This window comes from Phaenicophaeus curvirostris, chromosome 3, assembly GCF_032191515.1.
Source record: "Phaenicophaeus curvirostris isolate KB17595 chromosome 3, BPBGC_Pcur_1.0, whole genome shotgun sequence".
Classification (NCBI taxonomy): domain Eukaryota; kingdom Metazoa; phylum Chordata; class Aves; order Cuculiformes; family Cuculidae; genus Phaenicophaeus; species Phaenicophaeus curvirostris.
Genome location: NC_091394.1, coordinates 68,709,100 through 68,734,611, shown reverse-complemented (window position 1 = coordinate 68,734,611; position 25,512 = coordinate 68,709,100). Strand labels below are relative to the sequence as shown.

General features: G+C 38.2%; 1 long non-coding RNA gene across 2 annotated transcripts in view; it reads left to right on the top strand.

The window, feature by feature from the left end:
* Positions 1–25,512, top strand: part of LOC138718623 (uncharacterized) — a 61,133-nt gene that overhangs the window by 28,623 nt on the left and 6,998 nt on the right. Inside the window, exon 1 of one of the 2 annotated variants that reach the window (XR_011337125.1) lies at positions 4,624–4,721. The exons of the other annotated variant lie outside the window; for it this stretch is intronic. This is a non-coding gene — a long non-coding RNA (uncharacterized lncRNA). Of the gene's footprint in view, positions 1–4,623; positions 4,722–25,512 lie in introns of those variants that run through there. 2 annotated transcript variants of the gene reach the window in all.

The window sequence follows — 25,512 nt, the reverse complement described above, 5'->3', positions numbered from 1 at the left end:
TATGGGTTGTAAGACTGGAGTGATGAGGAAGAAGAGAAATTTCCAGGTGGCTTTGCTGAACACAGACTATACCTTGAGGGTATGGTCGAAGAACAAAGGACAGGATTCCAACAGATTTATCACAGGCAGGTTTGGAATAAAAGAAATCTGCAAAATGGCAAGTATTCATGTGAAATACTTTGAAATAGAGTTTGAGTGAGCCACAGCTGCAAGAAATAGGTTTGCTTGGGGAGGGAGGAAAAGTACTTTATCTCTGTAAAGCTATAAGATGAGCCTAATCACACAAGTTATCAGAGGAAGTGGAAATAGGAAATCAAAGGACAGAACAACACCAGACCTTTAGATTGTGTGGCACAGAAGCTAAAGGATGTGTTCTCTCAAGGATGAAGCAAATGCAACTGTTATCACATATAGACACTTCCAAAAAAAAAAAAAAAGAAAGAAAAATTGGGTTGAACCCCAGAGAAGCTGCTAGTGAGAGACAAGAGCTAGGTGAGATATGAAAACAGGAATCTCCATATCCTGAGGGGAATACAGGTAGTGATGTCATAACTTAGATGGATTTCTGGTAAGTAAATGTGCATCCAAAACAAAGGCATATTTGATGAAGTGCAAAATTTGCCAGTTTGCCATGTCTATACCCTCACTGTTTTTAACCAAGGGGGCCTAACGTGTCTCTCTGACCAGAAGAGTGAAAGTTGGGCAGGAGAGAATTTGGTGCTTCCACACTTGGAGTTCAGAATAATGTCATCTGGTCAGTGGATATAATTGCTTTTCAGGATTTAATTTCTCTGGCCGTATCAGGAGTGTATAAGGACATATTTAAATGACATTGATTTTCAGTGAAGAGTGGGAAGAACGGGTACTTATGATCAGGATTATTTTTCTGAATTTAGAGTTTGATTAGGAAGAAAGATTGCAAGCAGTCCTTGGGTAATGTGTGCAGACTATAAATGAGTTTTGTCCTTCAGGCTTCTAGGCAAGAGGCATATAAAACACATTATGGAATAATGTCCAGATGCAATGTAGACAGATTATCAGAAATTCAGAAAGAAGACAGATATATGCTTTTTGTGTGTGTGTTTGGCTAGATATCTTGGTCAGTTTGTATGTAGGTTCTTGGACGTGGTGTCACTGTTTTCAGAATAAAGAAGGAGAACATCGCCACTGCCAATGGTGCCAGGTTTTCCAAGTAATTTGTATTCCAGACAGATGCCTCCACGAAGGTGAAGGAACTGCATTATATTGACATAATGTTAAGTATACTTTTAAATATAATATTAGCATTAAAGAAAAAGATATCAGTGTGAGAGAAAGCATATTCAGCCGTTGAGAGGGTATCCTTGCTGGCTGGTAGCAAATGACAAGCATGACTCTGTGTCTGCTACACACTTACTCGTCTTTAATGAATACTGTGAACACCATCATCCTGGGTAGAGTTGTTAAGTTACTGCCATCATCCCTCACTCTAGAGCTCTATTCCTTTCCACCTGAATATTGCCTTGGATTGGTACAAACACGGATTTCTCCTTACCATGTTTAGGGACATGGGGGAATGTTGCAGTGGTAGATTAGGAAGCCTATATTAATGCTCATACTACTGCCAGTGGAACTGAGCATCTCTTTGACCTGTCCCCTGGGGGACACTGCCTGAAGTGAAAAAGGACTCCGGGAGAAGGGGAAAGTAGAGATCTCCTAAAAGCTGGCCATGGCCAACAAGCAAAAGGACAGGGACAAATACAAGAGGCAGCCTCCTGGGAAAGAAAGCCTGAAAAAGGCAGCCAAAAATGCTTGTGATGGGCTCAGCTATGTGTGACATGAAGAAAGATTTAGTGACAGTGGCATGAAGTATCAGCTGAGTCCCATGGAGGTGATACTGCGGTTACAAACCCCAGATCTTCTCAGGGCCCTCCTTTAATGGGTAATTTACAATGCTGATGTTATCCAGATGAAAGAGGGCAGTAATCTGTCTGTTCTCTCTGTGCTTGCATAAGGCAGATGTCCAAATATCATCACAGAGCATTTGCATGAGCCTGGGTGGGTCTGATTTTCAAACATGGTCATTCATCCACAGTTGAAACTAAACTGCGAACAAATTGCAACTGGAAATTTCACCATGGGATGTTATATACTTACAAAGCTAAAAACAATGCTTTGTCTTGGGCACAAGAATAACAGTGCATTCCTCATAGCCAATCCCAGTGTCACAGAGAAGGGCAAAGGCAGAGATGAAAAGAGAACATATGATGCCTCAAGAAATGAAAAGGAATTAAATTGGACATTATGCAAAACCACTTTTGTCCTGGAACATGATGGGTGGTGGGAAAAGATCATAAAAGAAGAGGTAACAGCAAAGGCCAGCGAGGTGCTGCTAAAAGACAACAGATCTACTATTCCTTTAAAAAAAATCTGCTACCTCATCTACCAGGCTCCATGCGTGCCAGGCCTATTTATAGGCTAGAATTTGTAGTGGAAACCCATGATCTAACAGCTTAACATTAAACTTATGTGGCAGAGTTCTGGAGTGCCCTGTATTGTTAACGCTACTGAAAGCACTAGATACAGGTGTTGGTCACTGCAGAGTTAAAGCTGCTTTGGCATCTACACATGGTCTTTGCTAACAAACCATCTGGCTTGGTAAGAGAGGTTGTTCCGCCACAAATCAGCAGTTTTCTTGCAGATGTTTGCTGTTTGCTGCTTCTTATTCCCTTACTCCCGGTTCCTCCTTTTGCCTTGCACAGCTCTCACTTTGCCATTTATCTCTATTCTTTCTGCAGAGGTAGCTTTCAATGCAAATATAGTAATGTCTGGGACTGTCATTATAATTATTTATTTCTAGGTTCAGAACACCAAGTTTTACAATCTTGGAGGTATAGATTTTCTGTCTGAAATGAAGGTATGACATCTTTTGCAGACTCTGCTGGGATACAGTTCTGTTCTGGATGTACAGAGTTAAAAAGGATAAATATCATAGCCTACTTTCCTCTTTGAATTTCAATTCAAAGGCTAAGTGTTTAAGGTGTTGGATAGCATAGTTAAAACAATCATATAGTCAATTTGCTATGGAAGAAGACACAGAAAATGTGCTACATTCTACACTTTTCTAAATTATGGACAAATATGTCTACAGGAAGAAAAAATAAACACTCAGGGAATTGGGCATTGCCCTTGGAAGCAGATAAATTATGGGGATTGGAATCTGGACTTTGACATTGGTATAGAAGAGAAATTATGCAAAAGAGAGACAAGTCTAATGATGTCCAGGGCATTTTTATAAACTATATCACCCTCCTTCATTTCTCCCCTTTATTTTATCTCCAATGATACCATTCAGTGCATTTTCTTTTACTTGCCTCCTCCTTGGCCTTGGAGGTGGCAATCTATTTCCCATACAATTTACATCAAAGTTAACCTTTCACATTCGTTCCAATCCATGTGGGTGGAAATAATGGGGTTTGTATATTTCCCTGTAATCAGAGGTTTTTGAGCAGACCCTGAAAACATTCAGTAACAACTAATTTACCATGTTTTCTGTGGTAGTGGTTCCTTTCCTAAAGCTGTTCTCCTGCAAGTTGTTGCTGTGTTGAGTCAGCATGGATTTTATGATATTATTACATGGTATCTGTACATTTAGAAAAATTCTATCTGAATAAGAACTAATAATTTAAAAACATTAGGCAAGCAGGAAAATGTGAAAGAAAGCCCAGGGCCTTAAGCAATATCGGTGTGGAAGACAACAATGTCTCTAGCAGGTAGCAGCTTCCTTAGGGATTGCTCTTACACATTTTCTTTCTTCCTTCGAGTAGTGAGTTTAATGGATAGGCTCCCTCCAGGTGGGCAATCACAAAGCTATCATTTTTATTTTCCTGACAGAAAATTGCATCTATTTTCCCTAGCAGAAAATGACATTTTACCTAGAAAACTCTGGTGCTTTTGCATAAATGGTTTTCCTTGTCAGAGTATCTCTCTGAAGCAACATTTCCCACTGGTTTTAACAATCTAGGCAAATTCTTGAGCAAATTTTTTTTTTTCTCATTTATTTTTAGTTAGCATGCTGCTTTGGCAGCACAGTCTCTCCCTAGGTAGCTACAGGAACAGGTGGAGACCATAGTGCCTCTCTCTTCAGCACTACCAGATTATTCTGAGGGTGTGAGATGATTTGCAGATGATTTTAGTATCTGGCTGCATTGGAAAATTTTCTAAAAATTCAGTAGGAAGAATAAACCTTTTGCCTGCTCAGAGTAAAGGCTGAAGGTGCTGGAGGTGGGAAGGCAGTAATATTCTAGCCCTCATTTCTACAGGTGCAACCACCTGTTCTTACTGGTACAAGAACTCAACTAAAGACATCAAGATTATTGTGCTGTAGCTGTCTAAGCTTTTCATGCCACAACTACAAGAACCTTCATTAGACTCTGTCCTGTCCAGCTGTCCATCCATGTTCTGTGAAATGCTCTACCATTTGTTAACTACTTTTCTCCATTAAAATATCAGTATTAGCAGTGTTTACTCAGTGCATTTGAGACTCTGTTTTACTTTGATATATTGGGTGTTTCAGAGATACGTATTTCTGGAGATGTTATTACAGACAGCTGTAAAGAGGATATTCTTCTCCCTCGTACAGTGTGCAGCCTTGTGAATACCAGAGGTGCTATACCACGTGCTGGCTGCTGCTTCTCATCATTCTTGCAGAGACTATTTCATCCTCTGAGCAGAGGCTGATGGTTGATCATAATCCTCTCCTCATAATGTGAGGGAAGTTTTGGAAAAAGATCATATGTTCAAACCTGAAATCTAAAATGAAATAAAGCATGAGGATTGGTTTATGCCACTGAAAATGATGGAAGTCATAGCTATCACTAGAATCTTAAACTTTATTCCCAGAGCAGTCCTCAGAATTTTTGTTCTTTAATTCCCAGTCATAAAACAAAGCCAAACTGAATGTGGATGTCAGCAACCAACAGCACCAAGGTGCTAACTTTGATATAATTTAATTTTTTCTGTTAAGTTTATATCAGACTCTTAGTGTTACTTAAGTAGATGTTTTAAAATTGTTTATACTGTGATGCACAGGTTTGGTATTTAATAGGTCTATGCTTAATGGACCTTGAAATCTATTAAAGAACATATTAATCTAAGTTATTTTAGACAACCTCTTTTGCTATTTACTGTCTTTGGATCTTTAAATATTATCCTGTTGTCAAGAAAACTTGTTGTGAAATCTGGATTCATTAATAAGGAAGATCCTCACAACCACCTGTGAGCTACTCAGGGGCAAGTGTTTTACTGATGCTTTGGAGTACACAGATGTTTCCAATGCCCTGTCAGACAATCCCATCAGGTTGCAGGTGACAGGTGACCCCATTTGCTTTCACTAATTGAATTGCACTTGGATTTCCCCTGGGTTTGGCAAGAAAAGAATCTCTGATAAGGATTTATGAGAAGAATAAACTTCACATGCTAGTATCAGCTCTTCTGCTAGGAGAGAGAGAGAAATTTCCTGTACACCCTGAACCTGGATCTAGGATGAGAAAACACAAGCATTATTACTCATGGCCCCGATTACCATGGTGGATGACACTGTACAGAATATTTTCTTCTATACCCTAACTGAAACATAATGTAGACTTCCCTGACCTTTTTCTGCCTAGAAATTAATCTTTCTTTGGATATTGGAGGCCCTCTTTTTCTCCATGCTTAGCACACCTACCTTGTCTGATGAGAGAAGCTGTGTGGGCTCTATTAAAAATACTCCGGCTGCTGTCACCTTGTAGATTGTTAAAGGAGAGTTCACAGAAGGGCTTAATGGGATTTGTGCATATTCCTGAATTTTAACTGGAAACAGAGCTTTTAGCCAGTCAGGCTGTTCTGTGCTAGGAGTATTGTCAATGGGAATGCTGCTAAATATTCAGGTAACTGCTTGTGGCTGTTGTGGAATGAGAGAACAGACTTACATCGTCTTGATTTGTGGGGCATTCATTTTACAAATACAGTCATCCCATTCTAATCACAATTAGAGAGAAACATTCACAAAGGCTCATTCTGCACCACTCTCTAATCACTGCCTGTGGCAGCAGCTTAATGTTATCCGAATCCTAATTAAATTTAAAGTGAACATGGGCTGAACCTGGCCGGCGTCTGAAATAACAGTGAGGAAGGAAGATGGCTTGCAAAACGTCTCCTGAATGGCAAATGCTAATGACTTAATCTTCTAGTTTCCCAGAATGCAAAAACTTGCTGCATCAAGAGCATCAGTTACTAGGAACACATCCACAGTTCTCCTGCAACACTAGGTTTAAATTGGGACCCTGTTACAGCTGTATAGCCATACAGGATGTCTTGAATACTTTTTCCCACCACAAATTTCAGCTTTGTCATGAATTAGGTTCCTCAGGAGTTATAAGATCACTACTAAAAGGCAATTTCAGTGGAGAGGGAGCTTTCCTGTTAGCTGTCTCAGGATTATAGACATTAGGATGTAGTAATTTGGTGACACTTCCAGTGGAGGTGAAGGAAGATTCCCATGTGTGTTGGCTTTCGCATAATTGCAATCCAATCAGCAATGTCTGAGAAAAACGAATCAGAGAGAGATTAAATCCTCACTTGATTCAAGACAACAATAAGGCAAGATTACAGACAAAATCTTTGTTATTAATGTACTCTGCTGTTTAGTATAAAGTGGATTTTGCGCTTTTCAGGCTTTTTTAGGTGTTCTCAAAGCAGTTTCCTCATATGAGTTGAGTAAAATACGTGTTTAACTGTCATGTTTAACATAATTTTCACACACTTTTCATTTTTCTTTGACTACTCTTTCACATCTACCTCCTCCTATTACAATTGTGTTCTGCTACAGACCGAGGAGACAAAAGTTTACTGGTGCCTGGAAGCCTGAACACAAGTAATGCAGATGTGTTGTCCTTTATCTATACACACTGGCTAGTGAAGCTGGAAACCTATTTGCTGTTACTGACGTTTTGTGAAAGACCAGAGACAACTGAAAATATTATTTATAAGCAAATAATCTATGTTCTTCAAAATCAGTTCCTTTTGATTCTATAGTTGCATTTCTGCTTCTTGGAAACAGAGATAACCTCCAAATTTCTTCCACCTCTGCACTGAGTTCCTTCTCCTAGGTAAATAAATCCTTGAACAAGAACATGGTGCAATCACGATCTGCCATTTAGAAAAAGGTGATTCCAGTTGCTTGCTAAGTTTTTCAGTTGCCCTGTGTCAAGTCAGACTGTATAAATGTTTGCTGTCATATACAGTTTGACCAGGCAGATGGCTTATTTCTTCAGCTGGGGATGGCTACATTTAGGCAGCTTTCTGAGGTGGGGGATGTGTCCGTTCAGGTGTCTGTCACAGAATATGCACACTGCGCTGCCTTAGCTCCATTATCAAAACCAGGCTCACTGTTTCTGCACACTCAGACCTGCATTCTTTCTCATATTAAGTAGTCTATATCTGAGGACTTTGTTTGATATACTTCAGCTAAATATATGGTAAAGAGAAATGACAAAAATCCCAACCAAAAACATTCTTCCTTCTCCATTTGTTTTGTAGGTGGTTTCTAGGCAAGTTTTGCATATGCTCAAAATGAAATGTCCATTAAACTGCCCTAGTTTCCCTTTTATGTTACTGAAAAATTTACAGACACAGTTATAGGGACCACACACATGCTTAGCCAAAAGGTTAATAGCCTGTGAGTTTTAACATTTAACCAACATACAGATAGCTATAATAAATAACAATAGACAGCTTTTCTCAAGGATCTCAAAGTACAGTTTCACCACTGTGTGTAATGGTAGAGACTCAAAGAGCAAAAATCAGATGCAGAGTAAATGGCATAGCTGGTCTCATGTACACACAACCATACAGATAGATATACATGCATACATATAATCAAAATTTAATTTTTAATTCACTTTCCTTGCAGAATATGAATTCTGTCTTGGTCCTGCTGAATATACTTATTTTTGTTTAGTCCTTTGCATGAAGCTTTTCTTTTTACCCTATAAATACTTATAGTTCCTAATTTATGGAGTGGATTCTCAGAAGAGGTAGAGAACTGTTCACTGCATTATTTCTTTTGATACGCTGAGATTTTAGGAAAATAAATATGTTTGAAGGAACTTGGATACCTCTGAGTGTTCTTGTGCTGTTCTGTAGATATCAGATTGATTTGTAGAGAAATACTGCATTCAAAATTATCCTTGCTGGCAATATTTGATTTTTAAGGATTGCAGAAAGTGGGATCAATGAAAGAACAGTTTAGATTATGCTGGGAAGTTAGAGGACAAAAGTGCCAAGCCCTGGAAATTCTGAAACATGCAAAAATTATAGACTTTTATTGTTAGGAAAAGCAGCACTTGCTCTCATAGCGATATGTCCTTTTCATCTGGCAAATATTTTCAATGAAAATAATACACTGAAGAGAAATCTTGTATGCTTTTGAGCACAATGCATAATTACAGTGATCAGGGAGAACAGAGCTGCTGATACTGTGAATAACTTGCTTTGAGTTTCCATTCAAGGTAGAAATGACAATGCAGCCTTTTCTGAGCCCCAGAAGATGCATGAAATTCCATTTTCTGTTATCCTTTGTCATACTGAAGGTTCACAGACTTAAACACATTCATGAGAGATTAAATGAAAAATATTCTGGATTTTCATCTTGGAAATGTGTTCCCAGCATTTGTACATGCCTGTTTTAAATGTTTGCACACAATGCCTGGGTCCTGCTTTCAGGCTGAAGTTTTGCTTGAGAGCTTTCAGGGATCCATTCTCTCTCCTTTATTCTATGGTCTTTCTGTTAGAAACCTTTCCTGGTGCACAATCCCTACTTCTTTTTTACCAGCCTAATATTTCCATGCCTTTCCTGTCTTTGTTCGTTTCCTCTCATGCTTTGCATTATCCCAATATATTTTGGACTATATTCTTTAAGTGAATTTACATCTCTGTAATCCAAGATGGTTGATTCTTTAACATTTTTCTCACAATTCATGCTTTTCTATCCTTTGCATTGCTGGACCTTCCATCCAGTCCAATTGTTTTTATAATTCTGTTTTGCAAAACTGTGTCAATGAAACCACCATGCCTTGGAAGTTTTCAGGAAATCCATGTCAAAAGTCATCTCTACTGAAAGACTAACTACAAGATGCTGGCATTTTTCCATTATCAGCCAGTAATGTAAATTCCCATGAAAGAACTCAAGGCCACATTTGTTTCAAAATATATTTTTATTGTTATGGAATCACAATACAATAAAGCATTTATAATCAATTAGTTTACATATACCTGATGAATCATTTGGTGTCTTGAACTCCTTATTTAAATATATTTACATACTAGACCTAGAAAGAGAGGAGTCATAGAATCACAGAATCATAGAATGGTTTGGGTTGGAAGGCTGGACCTTAAACATCATCCAGTTCCAACCCCTCTGCCGTGGGCAGGGACACGTCCCACTAGACCAGGCTGCTGAAGGCCCCATCCAACCTGGACTTGAACACTTCCAGGAAGCGGGCATCCACAAATTCCCTGGGCAATCTGAGAGACAGGTATGAAACAATTCCTGCCAGTGAAGGATATAGGAGAATGAGCAACAAACATTCCCTTTGGATGGCTCTATTTCTTTATCAGTCAAGTTAGATACATACTGAAGAATAAACCAAAACGGAACAGTTGTAAGCTACAAATTAAATTTAGTGAGAAGTGGAGTAGATCCATTTGAAAATATTTAGGTCAGTTCAGGCTTTAAGATTAAACTTTTAAAGACAAACGGCAATGTCTACAAGCAGTGTAACTCATGCTTTTTCATTGAATTAGGTGTAAATATGGAAATTTACACTGGAATAGATCCAGCCCTCAGTGTTACCCGTAGTATATTCCTTGTTCACAGAATGCCCTCTAAAGGACAAATGTAATGTGTAATCTTATATGATAATATACATTCACGTCTCAGAATATTCTGGGGAATTATTAGTCTTTGACAGACTTCCTTTTGGCTTTAGCAATTATCAGAAATTAAACTCTTTAAAATTAAATTTGTCCTTTGGACCATGCATAATATTAAGAGTTTTTCTATAACCCCATAAAACAATGAAAGAAGCCAAGCAATGAATTTAAAAAAAAATTGTGAAGTGATTTACCCAGCTCCTATTGAAGCTGTTCAGACTATGAAAATGACTTATAAGAACAAGAATTTCCTGGCCTTTAGAGCTTCTTTGAAAAGTATGACCTCTTTCCCTAGCATCTGAAAATAGCATGAGAGCATTGGGAATTGTTGAAAATGGAGAGGGGAACAAGGGTTTGTGCCATTGTTTAAATTATTGCCCACATATGGTTTGAGTTAGATTGAAAGTATCTTCAACATTAAGAAAATATAATTCTTTTAGTGTTGGGAAAGTGAAATTGCTGTAAAATGCAGTGCTGCAGCCCTTCAGAGGAATGCTAAGGGTCTGTGCCTTATTAACCATGGTTGTTGATGCAGGTAAATGAAATGAAAGTCAGTAAATCGCTGATGAAATGAAGCTCAGTGGATTGTTTAGTCCATTCAGTTCTGTATTGGTCTTTACTATACAATATCATCTGCTCTGCCCAGCTCAGTTTTAAATAATGGGACTCCTGACACATTTCTGGTTACATTTACAAAAGTAATGGCGTCCTCTTTCTATTCACTTGACAGACTAAAACATATCTAAATGGAAAAAAAAATCCTGATGGCAGACCTGTATTTGTCTGAACTGCACATAGGATTCATCAAAACAGCAGCTGCTGGTGAAAATTTAATTAATATGTAAAGGTAGCTTGAAGTTAGTCTGGATCCCCAGTAGAAGATAAGCAGAAGTAGCCATTGTGGGATGAATATGATGCAGCAGCAGCTTGTCATGACTACAACACTGGATGTAGCAGTCATAGGAAAATACTTGTCCCTACTTGTCAACAAAACCTTATTTCCATGACACAAGAGGAAGAAACTTAGAACAAAACAAAGGAGAACTGGAGCTCTGTATCATAAATAGTCTGAAGTCAATTGACTCTAGGAAATCCTTATGGACAAATCCACTGACTATTGGAATTTGTACATAGTTTAACATTTTCTAGCTTGGTTAAAGGAGATCAGAGATAGAATTTTCTATTTTGTAAAAATATCATCAGTAAGTAATCAAGAATCCTGCTGCTATTGAATAGTAACAGATCTTTCACAAATCTGTTTCAATGGCCAGGCAGTGCAGGGCTGTGGGTGAGCTGGAGGCTGGCCCTGCTGCAGCATCACTGGGGCAGGGACTGATGGTTTGTCAGCTGCCAGTCACACTGGATTGAATGGGGTGCATGGGTTGTGCCTACCCTAACCACCAGAGCTATGAACCAGAATGAATCCAGCTTCATCTCAGCAAGAAAAGCAGCAGTGGGGAGATTGTAGAAACCTATGCTAGAGCATTGCATCCCTATGGTAACAGATTTCTTTAAATCCTTGGTGAAAGACCACAAAATAGGCCCCCAGCCCACTGGTTGCTGCATGAAATTAGAAATAAAGACCTAAATGCATAATTGCTTTGGGGATGTTTAGGGTGTGCGTTTGTCCTGAGGAAATCAGCCACTGAGGCATGCGAAGGCATTTGAAGGATGAGGTGATGGTTACAGTCTCAGATTACCTACTACTTGTAGAGCAATCAGAAGTTATAAAGTATTTTAAAAGACTCACCTAAGTATTATTTCTTTGAGTGGCTATCAAAGCCTAAGTAGCACGGGTAACAGACTTGTAAGCAAGAAGTAGGAAGCTACCTGGAAAGGGATGGATTTCCCTTTCCTGGAGTATTCTTATTTCAGTCCAGCTGGCAAAGCCTTGGCTGATGTTGCAACATCTGGAAGACTGTCTGAATTCTTAAATGCTGTACAAAAGGGCCAGAAGATGAAGAACCATAGCTGAAGAAACCTTTTTTGCACTTCAAAAGACTGTCAGTGTTCACACGGGCTGTGCACTGAGTCACCAGTATAGGTTGGGTTTCATCCAGAGTGAGATAGAAAGCTCAGCACAATCCACCAGTTATTCCTTGGCACTTGCAAAGCAGCCTGGCAGCAAAAGCCCCTTGGCCAGACTCATTCCCAGCACTGTGTCACGTCAACCCCTCCCTTGTGCTGAGAAAGGCTCTACAAGTCAGCATATCAGAAGCCTGCTTAGCCCAAGAAAGCCATTCCTCCTTTTCTGCATCCGTATTTTCCCAGCACTGGGATCTTTCCCCACCAGCGATGGGAAGGGCAGTGTGTGTAATCAAGCACCACCTGCCTGTGCGATATGCCAAAGCATGTTCGTGCTGAAGACAGGCAATCAAAGAGCTTAGGAAAGTACATTATCCTCTGCCTCAGCTCAGGGAGGGCCAGGGAGACGGGTTACATTGACACACGACACAAAGAAGGCCAGGGAATTTGGGTTAGCATTTTTCTAATTAATGTTTTTATCATCTTTTTTTCAGTCCAGAGTAAATCTATTTAAGGTTCCCTGCTGATTTCAAAGAAGGAAAGAAAAAGGTTTTTAATTAGAGCTGTACAGTTCATGTACCTAATGAATCAATAGTAATTGAATACAGTGGAAGCTTCTTCAAAGCACACCCGTGGAGTATATTAAACCCTTCCTTTGGCAGGTTTAGTTCCATGCCAAGTGGTCTTTTAAGAGGATTCTCCATTAATATTGTCCTGAATGTATGTTTCTTTTGTGTATTCTCTTGAGTTGATCCAGGTACTAAATATCTGGTTGTCCAATGGTATTAATTGTGGGTATTTATTGAAGATGAGGGTATTAGACAGTCTTAGACATACTTGTTGATTAATATACTTGCTAAAATTCTGATATTCTCAGTATATAGTTTTAGGAAGTGTTTCTAAATGGATTAATTTAGTTTATTTTATCCACTACTTTATTTAAAAGTTAAGGCTACAAACTATCTTCAGTCAACAGGTCAGGAAAGAACAAATTGAGACTATCAGAAGGAGAGGCCTTCTTGAGTAAATGATACCTTAGCATTACATCAATCACATGTCCTTAGGGAACAGAGAGACATACATAAAGGAGTACAATTTTCCAGATGGAGATATCAATTTATATTACTGAGTTTTTGAAGATCCTTCTTTAAGTATTTCCCTACAGCTGCTCCTTCAAATAAAATCCCTCAGGTGTGGATGCAGACCTGGACTTCCAGAACTTGTGCACACTTTTTTTTGCGGACATTTTAAGGACACAACCACACCGGGCCTAGGACGCAATAGTTAAATTAATACCACCGTATTGATGAGGGCAACTTCTCAGCTCACACAAAAGTGCCTTTATAGTCTCTAGCCCATTTTGGTACAGTCACAGATATAATCTGTATTGACTTAGCTGTCTTTATCTTACTGTGACTTCATCTGGACTAGCAGCTTGCAGTGATGTACCAGCACGGTTCACAGGGCAGAGGACTTCAGCAGATCTATACTAGTCCTGCTCAGTCCCCCTCCTGTGGGTGTATGTCAGCCAGGGTGAAGAAGACTGCGTAGGAAGAGCTCAGCAGACTTTGATTTCTCCAGTAATAATGTTTTTCCAAGAATTTCATTGATGCCCAAAGAATTTCTGACTTGTGAAAACCTTGTTCTGTCTTGTTTCAGGATGTTATGTGAGGTCTTCTCATTGTAGACAAAGATAGACAAGCCTTTCAACTGAGAATCTAAAACATGCTGACCATGATGGAAGGAAGCTCACATATATATACATCAAAAGTGTGTGTGCTTTAGACATGCACCTTAAGGTTGTTCATCCCCATTTCCAAGGTTCATTTCTTATAACACACAGTAAAATTCCTCATCTTGGCAAGAGCCAGGTACAAAGGCATTTACCTCAAAAAGGACTGCTTTCATAGAGTCATAGAATTGTTTGCATTGGAAGGAACGTTGAAGATCATCCAGGTCCAACTTCCCTGCCCTGGGGTACCTCCCACTAGATCAGGTTGCTCATAGCCTCATCCAGTCAGGTCTTGAACAGCTCCAGAGATGGGGCATCCATGACTTCTCTGGGCAACCTCTTCCAGTGCCTCATCACCCTCACAGTAAAAAAAATTCTTCATAATATCTAATCTAAATCTACTGTCTTTCATCTTAAAGACTGCTTTGTATGACCTAAATCAGCATGGGAAAAATCTAAGCTTTCTTTTTCTACATGCTCTCAAATCTTCATTATTATGAATATAATGCAACCTGATGGCAAGCCAAGACCAGAAGTTGTATATATGATACATATATATATAAAATATTGTAATTATGTAACATAATGCATGTGTTCTGTGTAAAAGAATATATTAAATATATATACAATCTCATGGTTTTCAGATTAATATCTTCCTTCTCAAGGATCTCAGTGCTGATTCTGGAATAATGATAGATATCAACATTGAAAAAGCCTTTATTAAGAAAGAAAATAAAAAACTACAAAGCAAGTTTTTAGTACAAGTAATTGGAAATATGAAATAAAAATTCAAGCTTATAGTTAAGCTGTATCCATAAAAAGCATAATGTATTGGCTTGGTAAGATCTATGTTATGTCCTGCCAGGAGTTAGATCCCTGCTGCAATATCCTTTTAATCCTTTTTTTCTTCATTTTCAAGAACTGTCTTTCTAGAGTTCATCTTCTGGTGTTATGTATCAATATTCATAACATAAAAAGCAGCTTTGTATTATATATAGGAAACATTTAAACAATTTAACTTTCAGAAGGGTCTTGATAAGGAATCTAGAAACCCTTAATGCATTAGTGTGAAAAAGATGGAGCTTAGCTCTGCTTATTTGAACTTGGTTTATTATTAGAGAATGCTGGTACCTGGAGCACCCAAATGTCCTTCTAAAGGTAGCTGCTGGTAAGTGATGAGGAACAGCCAAGCCATTAAAAAACATAATTAACTTTTGGATACTCTTTTCTGACATGATATCCCAAGGTTATAATGTGCTCTTTAGGTGATATTGATGCTCCCAAATTGCATCTTGGCTGGCAAGATCTGTGCTGGAAGGAGCTGTACCAGAAGGCATTTTCCAGGATTCCTTTCTATTATAGTTGTGGCAATTTTCTTATCTACTAGAAGCAGAATAAATGTAGTGGGAATTCCTTGCTCCAGTGATGAAAAAACTCCCTCTCTTTTGAGTTGGTTTGTCCAAGTGGGTTAGTCTCTCAAAAAATTGATGTAATAGTGTATAATCGTATAAGTTATAATGATGCTTACATGCCTTGAAAGAACACTGTAGGGCAGAACAAGGTGATTAATTGCCTTTTATGCTATGCACAATGTTTCTATCAATTCTTAGATTTCATATGTGTGTGTCAAAAATCAGATCAATAGATAAATGTGAAGTGATGCATACAGGGAAAAGCAATTTTAACTTCACATATAAAATGTTGTTTTCTGAGAGACCATTACCACTGAGGAGTGAGACCTTGAAGAGATTATAGATAACACCATGAAATTGTCAGTTCAGTGTTCAGCAGCTGTCTGAAAAGCAAACAAATGTTCAGAAATATTAGGAAAGGAATAAAAGGGAAAACCAGAAGACATCATTATGACAACAAATACACATTGACAACTGTGTGGAATTCTGATCTCTTTAAAAGCATGTCTTTAAAGGGGGGAAGATTCAGAGAATGGTGAAAAGTATGATCCAGAGGTATGGAAGGGCTTCTATGTGAGGAAATCCAAGGCACACTTACCAGTTTCATTTAAGATCAGGCATCTGATTTTGAAATAAATCTACAAATCATCCTCACTAACTGCACTTTGGTTCAAGCACAGTATGGAGCACCTGAACTGGATTCTTTTTGGAGGCAATAAAACCAGATCATGTCCTGGAATGTACCTAGGACAGTTCTGGAACATACCTAGTGCAATCCAAATGCTAATGGGTATACAGTCTGCAGGACTAATTTTATGCTAGTTTTAACAAAAATGTGTTTCCCTCCCCCCTCAGGGACTCTGCATCAGTAGTTTTCTTTTACAAATGCATCCCTATTACCTATTCTAAAATGTGGGTATAGGCAGACTAGGATAAATAACCTGATGAAAATTTGATTTATTTGAGATATGAGAGAGGTCAACACAATTCTAAGTGGTATTAAGAGCAATTCTAGAGATCAGCGAATTGGTATATTTTTCAGATACAGTTCCCATAGAATTAGATATGATGCTAATTCAGGTCAGGTTCAAAACAAAGAAAAAGATGTGGTTCTTCACGTGACATGCAGTGTTCCTGTGGGACTTCTGGCCAAAGAGTAGTGTGTATAGATGAAGTTTTGGTGGGTTTGAAGGCAGACTGGACAAGCACTTGGAAGAGAGATCTGCTGACATTTAGTAACTGGATTACCAATTGCACCAGGATCAGAAAATCTCTTTGGCTGAAAGTGGGTAGATCACATGCTCCCTTTTTTCCTCTTCCGTACGTGTCCACTTGTGACCTCTGCTGGAAACAGAACATTAACCAAGGAAGGCCCTTGCTCTGAACCTTTGTTATGTTCTTTTCTATGTTATATTACTATATACTTATTTTTTAAAGGAATGCTTTAGAAATTATCTTTGAATAGACTAGATTTGAATTTTGCCTTTGTGGCTGGTGCTGGTGATTTCTGTTTTGAAATACTTCTCAGAAGCCTGTGCATGTTAAATTAAAGTGCATTTTACTGAAGAAGTTTTAAATGAGTCATTTAGGTGATTTTCAGCATCACAGGCTACCTAGACTCTAAATGACTGCAGCAATAAAGGGTATTCATTTGAGACAGCCACAATTTCCTGTTGATATTTCATGTTCATTTTGATTTAAGCTTTATCATTGCAATATTGCGTGATTTCATGGGTGTATAGAAAAGCTATACACACCATATAAGTTAAATATGTGGTTGGAAAGGAGGAGGGGACATAACTAAAGGAGACTCTATCTTCCTAGTCTCAATGTTTACCTAATTTATGGCAAAAGAAACATTTTTTAACTTACTTATATATGAATGTCTGTGTGTAGGGGTGAAAAAAATCCACCTTTGGGTTGAACAGGACAGTTTTTAACAATAAACAGCAACAATATATTTGACATTTATGGCAAAAGGGATAAAATGTCTAATTGCAGTTGTAGAAGGTTAGAAACATTCTCCTTAGAGAGATGGTATAGATGCTGTGCCAAAGCCATAAGAGGATTGTCAAAGTCTAAGCCAAATGAAGAGCAGTTGGTTTAGGGTGAAGAGTTAAAGCTCTGTGCTTTGGGAGAAAGAGCTACACCATTTTCCCCACTTTTCTTCTTGGAGACAGTACTGGTTATGGAGGGGCAGTTGTCCCCAGTGGTGCACGCCTGTCCTCACCTCACTCCTTTGGTGACAGCAGGGGGCAGGATGACCTGACTGGCCCGCATAACCTTGGATGTGGAGTGTGCTTAGACCGCAGCCTGGGCTGGCACAGCTGCAGGGAATACTTTTTATTACAGCTGAATGACTGAACTAACCAATGACAGTAAATATTTAATGTGAGTCAGGCAAGCCTTATGAGTCAACACTTCACAGTATTACAGAATACATTTTCTTAATAGTTGAGGACCCTGAATTCCTGTAACCACACTCTGGTGGTAATGATCTCAGACTACATGATAGCAAGATGTGACTGTGTAGCTCTGTCAGGGGCCAGGTCATTTGGGTGTTGGGCAGTGCTCTGACTCCCAGTTGCTTAACAGGAGAGCAAAGCACCATGAGAGATAGAAAAGTCGCCAGAAAAAGACGTATCTCCACTCTGGCTTCTGGCTTAGTATGCCAAAAAGACTTGTCATTTAAGAGAAATGTAGTCATTAGGAGATACGTAAAATGCTTTTTAAAGATAGATGGTCTGTAACTTATTTTTGGGTACAATTTACCATATAGTGGCAAAAACATTTATACAGATTTTGGTTATCAGCACCATGCAGTTGTCAGTTTTGAAACTTGCAGAGGGAAGAGAGACTCATAGAACCTGGGGGTGATTTAGAGAGAGCTGAGCCTCAAGTGATTGCTGTATTCCTGCTTTTCAAGTTATCTTTTGATTGTGATAAGAATGACTTCTTCACTAGCATACTGCTCATGTAGCTGTAAATACTTGCTTTGCTCCAGGAAAAACTTATGCTGGAGTTATTATCAATGCACATGATACCATGCACCAGGTGTTTTCAGTGTGAAAAATGTCTTCATAATAGCTCAGTAGGAGCATAATTTCAGGGGTTATTTTGTTTGTTCTCATTGTACCCTGCGTGTATGCAAGAGGGAGTGCACATGCATTTTAGTGTAGACAACTAGAAATGAGAAAAGTGCTAAAATACAAGAAATACCATGATACAGCAAAGGCAAATAAGAAGAAATCAAGATTAGGTAACCCATTTCTATTTCCCAAAAAAAATTTTAAATTGAGACATGGTATGAAATGGAGAAACCTAACATTTGACTCCATTTTCATTCAGAGGTTTGATTTTTGACTTTACCTTCTAATACAACAAAGAATTTCCTTTGATCATGGGATGTTTCTGTCTCTGAAGGCAGTGGAAAGGGTTAAGGCTCTACCAATGTGTCACCAGTTCCTCCTTTTACAGGCTGGGGAAATGTATGGGAAGGTCTATAAGCATTGCATTTTTGTATTTTAATACTTTTCCATTAAATTCTAATGACCGGTTGCTAAACGATGTCATGCATTTCCTGCTTCTTTTATAGGGAGCTGTTTTATCAAGCAGCAGCTTGGAAGCGTGCAGGAAGCAGTCATCTCTGGAATTGATTGCATTTCTGATAGAGCACTTTTGTACTGTATCCCTAGAGAAATGCTGCAGGTCATAATGGCTTATGTTATCCTTGTAGCTGTAGCATAATAATTCACAGAAGTAGAATAAAGACGGAAACAAGATCTACCATCTTTAAACATCTTATTAGACTCAGTTCACTCAGGGATTTTGTTCTGTTTTTAAAGAAAGCAGATCATTATTATTAGTGAAGGAGAGTGAAGAGCTATGTACAATACAATGAAAATCTCTGGCTCTGAAACAGCTGATGGGGTTGTGAGTATAATCTGCAAGAAACATGTCCAATCTAATCAAGTGATGTGGAAAGGGCAGTTGAACAAAAGCAATATTTGCATACATTGAGATGGCAGTAATGATCGTATCCCTTCCGTCTGTCACATGGATTCATTAGAAATGGGTGTCAGCCATTAAGCTTTGATTTTCAGCACAGATAAGTAATGAACAAGCAAATGAAGGAAACAAAGGATGGCCACATTGCAGACCAGTGTGATGATCTGATTATTCCAAGAGACTGGCTGCCACTTTCTTGGCTGGCTGTTCAGTATAAGGGATGCTTCCCTTTATTTCTGTTTCCATAACTCTGTCCTCAGTCAAATGCTGGTGAGAAAGTGTGTCTTACATGTGTCTTCCCTGGAAAATTGCTTTCCTCAGTTCCTGATAGAAATCAACCTGACAGTCCCCTAAGTGAATTCTTTCTGATGTTCCAGATTTAGTGAGAGCTCAAATGTGCAGAAAGCATGCAGAAAAGAGCTTTTGAGGTTTATAAAACACACAGAATTTGCTGTGGTTTCTTTTTTTTCACATTTGGAAGTGTGTTGGTCCTGAAGAATATATAAAAATAGAGATGTTTTTTACTCTTTATTTCTGGAGATGTCTGGAATTTTAACATGGGACTAAAGGCCTGTGCCAAATAGAAATTGGCACTGAACGTCAATCATTTTCCTAGTACCAGGCTGTCACAAGCAATTTTTTATGACTGAACTGGTGCTGCCTGAGCAGATGTCCCATGATACACTTACACAGTAGCTCAGGCCATTTTTTTTAATACCCTAATAAACTGCATGTTCACCAAACTACCTTGCCACCAAATTTGCAGGTGGACAAAGAAGATGTACTGCTGTGAGTAGGGAAGGGTAAGGACAACTAAAATATGCTAGTAAATGTACCACTTACTCCCGCTATAACATTAGACAGGTCACTTACCCTCTCGTTATTTCAACTTGCCCATTTATGAAATGATGAAAATACAACATCACTGAGTGCAATGGAAGTTAACAAATAAATATTTGCAAGGCATATGGAGATTTCACATAAAAGGTCTTGCAATAACAATGCCTGAGAAGACTACGAAATCTTGCCAGTGAAGTCCATATTGGTCACCTTGAGATGAGACTGCTCTTGAAAACACTCATGGAGAAAGCAGCGGAGAATAGGGCCTCAGGCTCCTAAAGGCAAAAAAAATGTGGAGACAACACCCTCAATGGCAGGCTTGAGGCCTTTTGCTCCTTTCCCTCCTTTTTTTGTGTGTACTGAGTAACAGCATTGTGAGTGAATCCATTGTTTCCCAAGATTCTCATGCAGGAGAAGCTAGCCTGCTCTTTTTTCCAGAATTATAAAAATAAACATATGATAGGGATGGCAGAAGGAAAAGTGCAGTATATGACTAATTGGAATTTTATATAATATGATCTTTACTAATGATGTCACTAACTCCTAATAATGTGCAATCATCTTTACATAAGGAGAAAAATTAAAAAAAAAATACAGCTATCCCAAGCCCTGAATTTGTGTGGTAGTGGAAAAGGTACAAGTAGAAAAGCACTTGAGATTTTGTTTTTTACCTTAGTAGCAAGATGATCTGAAAACTCACATACATGATTTATATTGTGTTTTGTCAAGTATTTTGCTTCTTGCAGTGGGCACTGGGCTAAGAAGATGAGGGCTTGAGGAAAGCTAGGCTTGAAATTCCTGCTAGACGTGAATGGTAAGGACCTTGTCCTTTCTTCTGGTGCTCCTTTTTGGATGGTGTTCAGCATGTTGAATTTGATAACTTATTCTGTAGAGCTAACTAATCAAACAATAGTCCAGGAGTAAGTGGTAACACCAGGGCAAGGCAGGGAATTAGTGGGAAAATGGTAGAAACCTCAGAAGTATGGATGAACGTTGGCTCTGAAAGCACAGGGCCAACTGTGCAAGGAATATGAGTGGTAGTGATGGATTAGTGATTTTCATTCTTTCTCTCTGTCTTTTCCTCTATATTGAAAAAAGAAATTTATTGAAGAACTTGTTACTGGTTGTTATTCATGTTTGACAGATGAATGATACTGGAAAACACAGTATTCATGCATCATTAATACGATACGATACGATACGATACGATACGATACGATAGATAATAAGATTTTAGTTGCAAAACAATCAGAAAAGGACTACTCTTTGGTTTTGAACTTACTTTTAACTCTTTTTTTAAATTTTATTTTTAATGTGGTGGACATATTGTCCTGGAGAGACACATCCCTGTTTTGACCGTTTTCCTACTTGTATGTCTGGGCTATTAGGAAATAAAATTTCATTATGTTCCCTTACATTTGAGTGAAGCTGCACTCTCTTTCTGGGCAATGTAAGAAAGAGGAATTGTCACTATTAATACATCTGTTTTTGGGAGGTCAGTTAGTTGGGTCTTTTATCATCTTTATACCAGCAAAATGACCATGTGATGACTGTGAAGACTCTGGAATAGAGTCAAAAGACTTTTCTCATGTGAAAACCAGAGAAAAGTGTGGAACTAGGCTTTTGCCCATGCAGGTCAGGGAGGTTTGTTTTACCAGTTTAAAGTACAGTCTGTCATCAGAAACTTCTCATATGAATACTTGTAGACTATAAGCAAGTTGTCTTGTCTTATGAATAAACTGAATAGGGCAAGCCTTTGAACTTTTTCAGAATTAGTCATGTTTTCAACAGATTTTTGGCAGTACGACTGGCTAATATTGGTGTGTTACTAGTAGTCTCACTTATGTGCTAAACAAAGCAAATATTCCCTCAAATACCTATTTCTATACACCTATTTCTGCTTACACACCTAGTTATGACGGGATGCAGATATGACCTGTCTAACTGCTTTTGTGTTGGGATTCTGAGATTCTCCTTATTGTCACTGCTTTCATTAATTCTTTAGGCAAGGTCTATAAATGTTTGCCCCTCCATCTGGCTGTATTAAAATGTGGTGTTAGAAGATATTCTGTTGTCTTAATTTTCTAAAAGGTAAACTGTAATGGCCTCTGTCACTTTGTAAATATGACTATGGCAAGTAGGTCATACAAATAGTCTTTCTTCTGAACATATTCTAATTTGGGTTATTTTATTCTCTCCATCAAAATTCTGCTTGCAATTTCAGGTCTCCTACTCAATCATCTAAGCCTGTGGCAGAGAGGTGCTCCTGTATTTTGGTCCAGCTCAGCACTATGCAGTTGTAAAGTTTCTTACATAACTTCTGTCAATCCACCACTTACCTGAATCTGCTGTCACTTATGCCCTGTTATTAAAATCCACTGGAAGGAAGAGGAATAGACTAGAAATTATCCCATTTCCTGGAAATGGAAAAATGTACATTATTGCATTATAACTGCTGCAACCTTCCTTGCACATACATCTGTTTTCCCTTCCAAATCAGTATTTCTTTTCTGTGTAGTAATTTCTGTTAAAATATTTTTCCATATTTTTTAACTTATGCCTGATTCTTATAGTTTAGTATAGATTTTGGATACATTTTCCTATTCTAAATAATGTATCCATTAAGCTGAATGTTTAAGATTACTCAGTTTCCTGTTAGTATTTATCCTGAAGTGATCTTCAGCAATAGAATAGTGAAAGATTGTATTTATCATTTGGTATTCATTTATTATTAATATAAGATCTGACAGACCCCAAGAGTCTATTATTTTTTTATTGTGGCACATAAGTGAGCTGAAGGAACTGACAGATTTTTTAGGGGTTTGATGGAAATAGTCATATGCATTATTCTAGAGTACTGATATTTTTCCAAATACACTGCCTGCTAAAGGAGACCATTGTTGTGATCTTTTCTGCTTGTTTTAAAAATGAGAGGGAAACAATAAAAAACACATCATAAAAGTGTCAGATCGTTTTTTAAAAAGAAAATGTCTTGTGATAGACGAAAACAGTCAATATATTTTTCATGCTCTCTAACTCTGAGGGCAGTATATCACATAAATGTGTCATGGTTTTGGTAAATACTTTAGTAAATTTATAAATTCCCATATTTTTCTTGCATCAGAATTCTTATTCAGGAGATTATATTTCTAATTACTATCCCCAATATTGTTTTCAAAAGTAAGGTCAGCTCCTAAATTTGGATCCAGCTGCCATTGCTGCTCTAAGAGAAATTAAAAAAAAATGCCTCCATAATAAATGGTAACATTTAGCTGCTTTTGGGAGTGAGTATTCCAGATCTCCAGTGCAACCAGAGACAGCTACTTTATCGACACTGCGCTTTCCCTATATTGTCTCTGGTGTCAGACCTTCTGTTGTTTCAAACTGCAGTTATCCTCCTGCTGTTTCATTCTGAATGTGTCTTAGTAAGATGTGTGTTACTCATACCATTAAATAACCATTTAACAACCATCCCTGAATACACTTGGAATCTTTCGGTCTATAATCAAAGCTGTCATGTGCTTAGATTCCATACTGATACTTGTCTTTAGGTTTATTTGACCTTTTGAGATAGCAATGTCAGGTCTGAAAAGCTATTCATCTGTTTAGTGATTAATATCTAGCAATATACACAGAAAGAAAATCTATAATTTGACAGGTGGCAAGGAAAGTCAAAGTGGTAAATTTAGATCGATTCATGGGTTGCATTCTTGGAAATGGCTTTAGCCTTTAGTGGGTTTAAAATTGATGCAAAACAGGTACTGAAATAAAGGTAAAGATTTATCAGACATCTGTTCATAGTTAAATATAGTAGCAGTATTTGGGAAGGTATGTACCAACATGCCATTTTTCTAACCAGTTTTACTTTGAAACAGTTGTAGAATTAATAGCTAAGGTTATGCAAATTATGAATATTGCAAAACTCAAGAGAAACCTGAGAAATTGAGTAGATAGAAACTAGAAGTAAAATTCTGAGACTTTTGGAGTCCACAGAAGTCTGTCAATAATTACTATGCCAATAGAAATTGAATAATTCATGTCTTCCCTGTGTATACCAGCTAAACTAAAACCTGACAAGCAGAATTGTATCTTTTCCATTATCAGACAAAGAAGTTCTGTAGACGCAAAACACACAAGGTGGTTAGTATCCATCCTTCTGTGAGCGAGTGAGGCAGTAAGATTTCCTTCTTCATTCTCTGTGTACCCCTACCAGAGGAAACCTACAAAAAATATCTCTTGTCATTCTTCCCCAGGGATCAGCATGCTGTGGAAGTTGTACGGCTTTAATGATAAGGTACAGCCCAATGGAAGTGTGGGGATCTGAATTGTAATCAAAGTATACTTGCAGCAATCAGAAAAGACCCAAGAAAGCAGAAGGGAAACAGTTCTCTAAACCTTTCTTAAGCTTTCTCATGCCGTCACAGGTAGGTGCGTGGGCAGGCATTGAATACACAGACGTGTGCCCCCCACAGCAACACTCACACCTCCACAGTTATATGCGTGTGTGCGCACTTTTGCTCCCAATCTAAAGTCCGATTTGGAATTTGAAATGACAGTGGCAGGACAGAGGAAAAGAATGTACTGGAATTTGAAACACAGGATAATGCATCCCAATGATCTCATAATCCTAAAAATGTTAGCCTGATTCCATAATATAATCTGATTATTGGGGAGCCTAAGATCACCCTGTGTATGATCACAATCTTCCTTTCCTGTAAACAAAACAATGAAGGAAGAAGAACATTAAAGGCCTAATGCTTTTCCTAGATCAGTTTTGAGTAGTGAACATATATCAAAAGCATATTACTCTGTGGTGATAAGGAATTGGCTTTCATGTTCATTGTTATACTTTGGTACTCGCTTATATTCCTCAGGGAATCTCATCTGAGTCCCAGCCGCCAGCTGAGGAGGCAACGGGTCTGCTGCAGGACCAACCACATCTTCCATCTTCTTTTGCTTATCCCAGATTCTAAATATCACCCTGGAACGGAAGTCAATTTGTTTTTACTGCCACTGTATGGTACTGTTTTATGGGCACCAACAGACAAGTTATGATGTGAGGTCTGATTACCCTTCCTGCCTTTATAATCACGGTTGTCAAGAGAAATCCGTGACCACTGTGAAGGTAAGTTTAATGGGGATTCGCATCAGAGCACTGGTAGGTAGGTAGATGACACTTGTAGATGGTAAATTATGAATGATTTATTCAAACTATGTATGCTATAACACTATTAGAACATATCGTTCTGACAGATTCACATCATGTCTGTAAGGAGTTTTTAATTTTCATTCTTTCAAATCTAGTATTAGCAGGAAATAACTAAACATTTACTGAGTCTTCCCCCCACGTCTGTTAGCATCTTCATTAATTTCTACTGTACAAAGTGGTGGTTTGACAGCCTCTAGAACATAATTTGTTTTTTTCATCTTTTTTCTTTTTCTCCTGGAACAGCAAGAACACAGTTTCATATGTGCTCTTCAGTGTATTCGGTTATGTCTGTGATGTAAATCAGTTTTGCCTGACCTGACCACAAGTTAGTT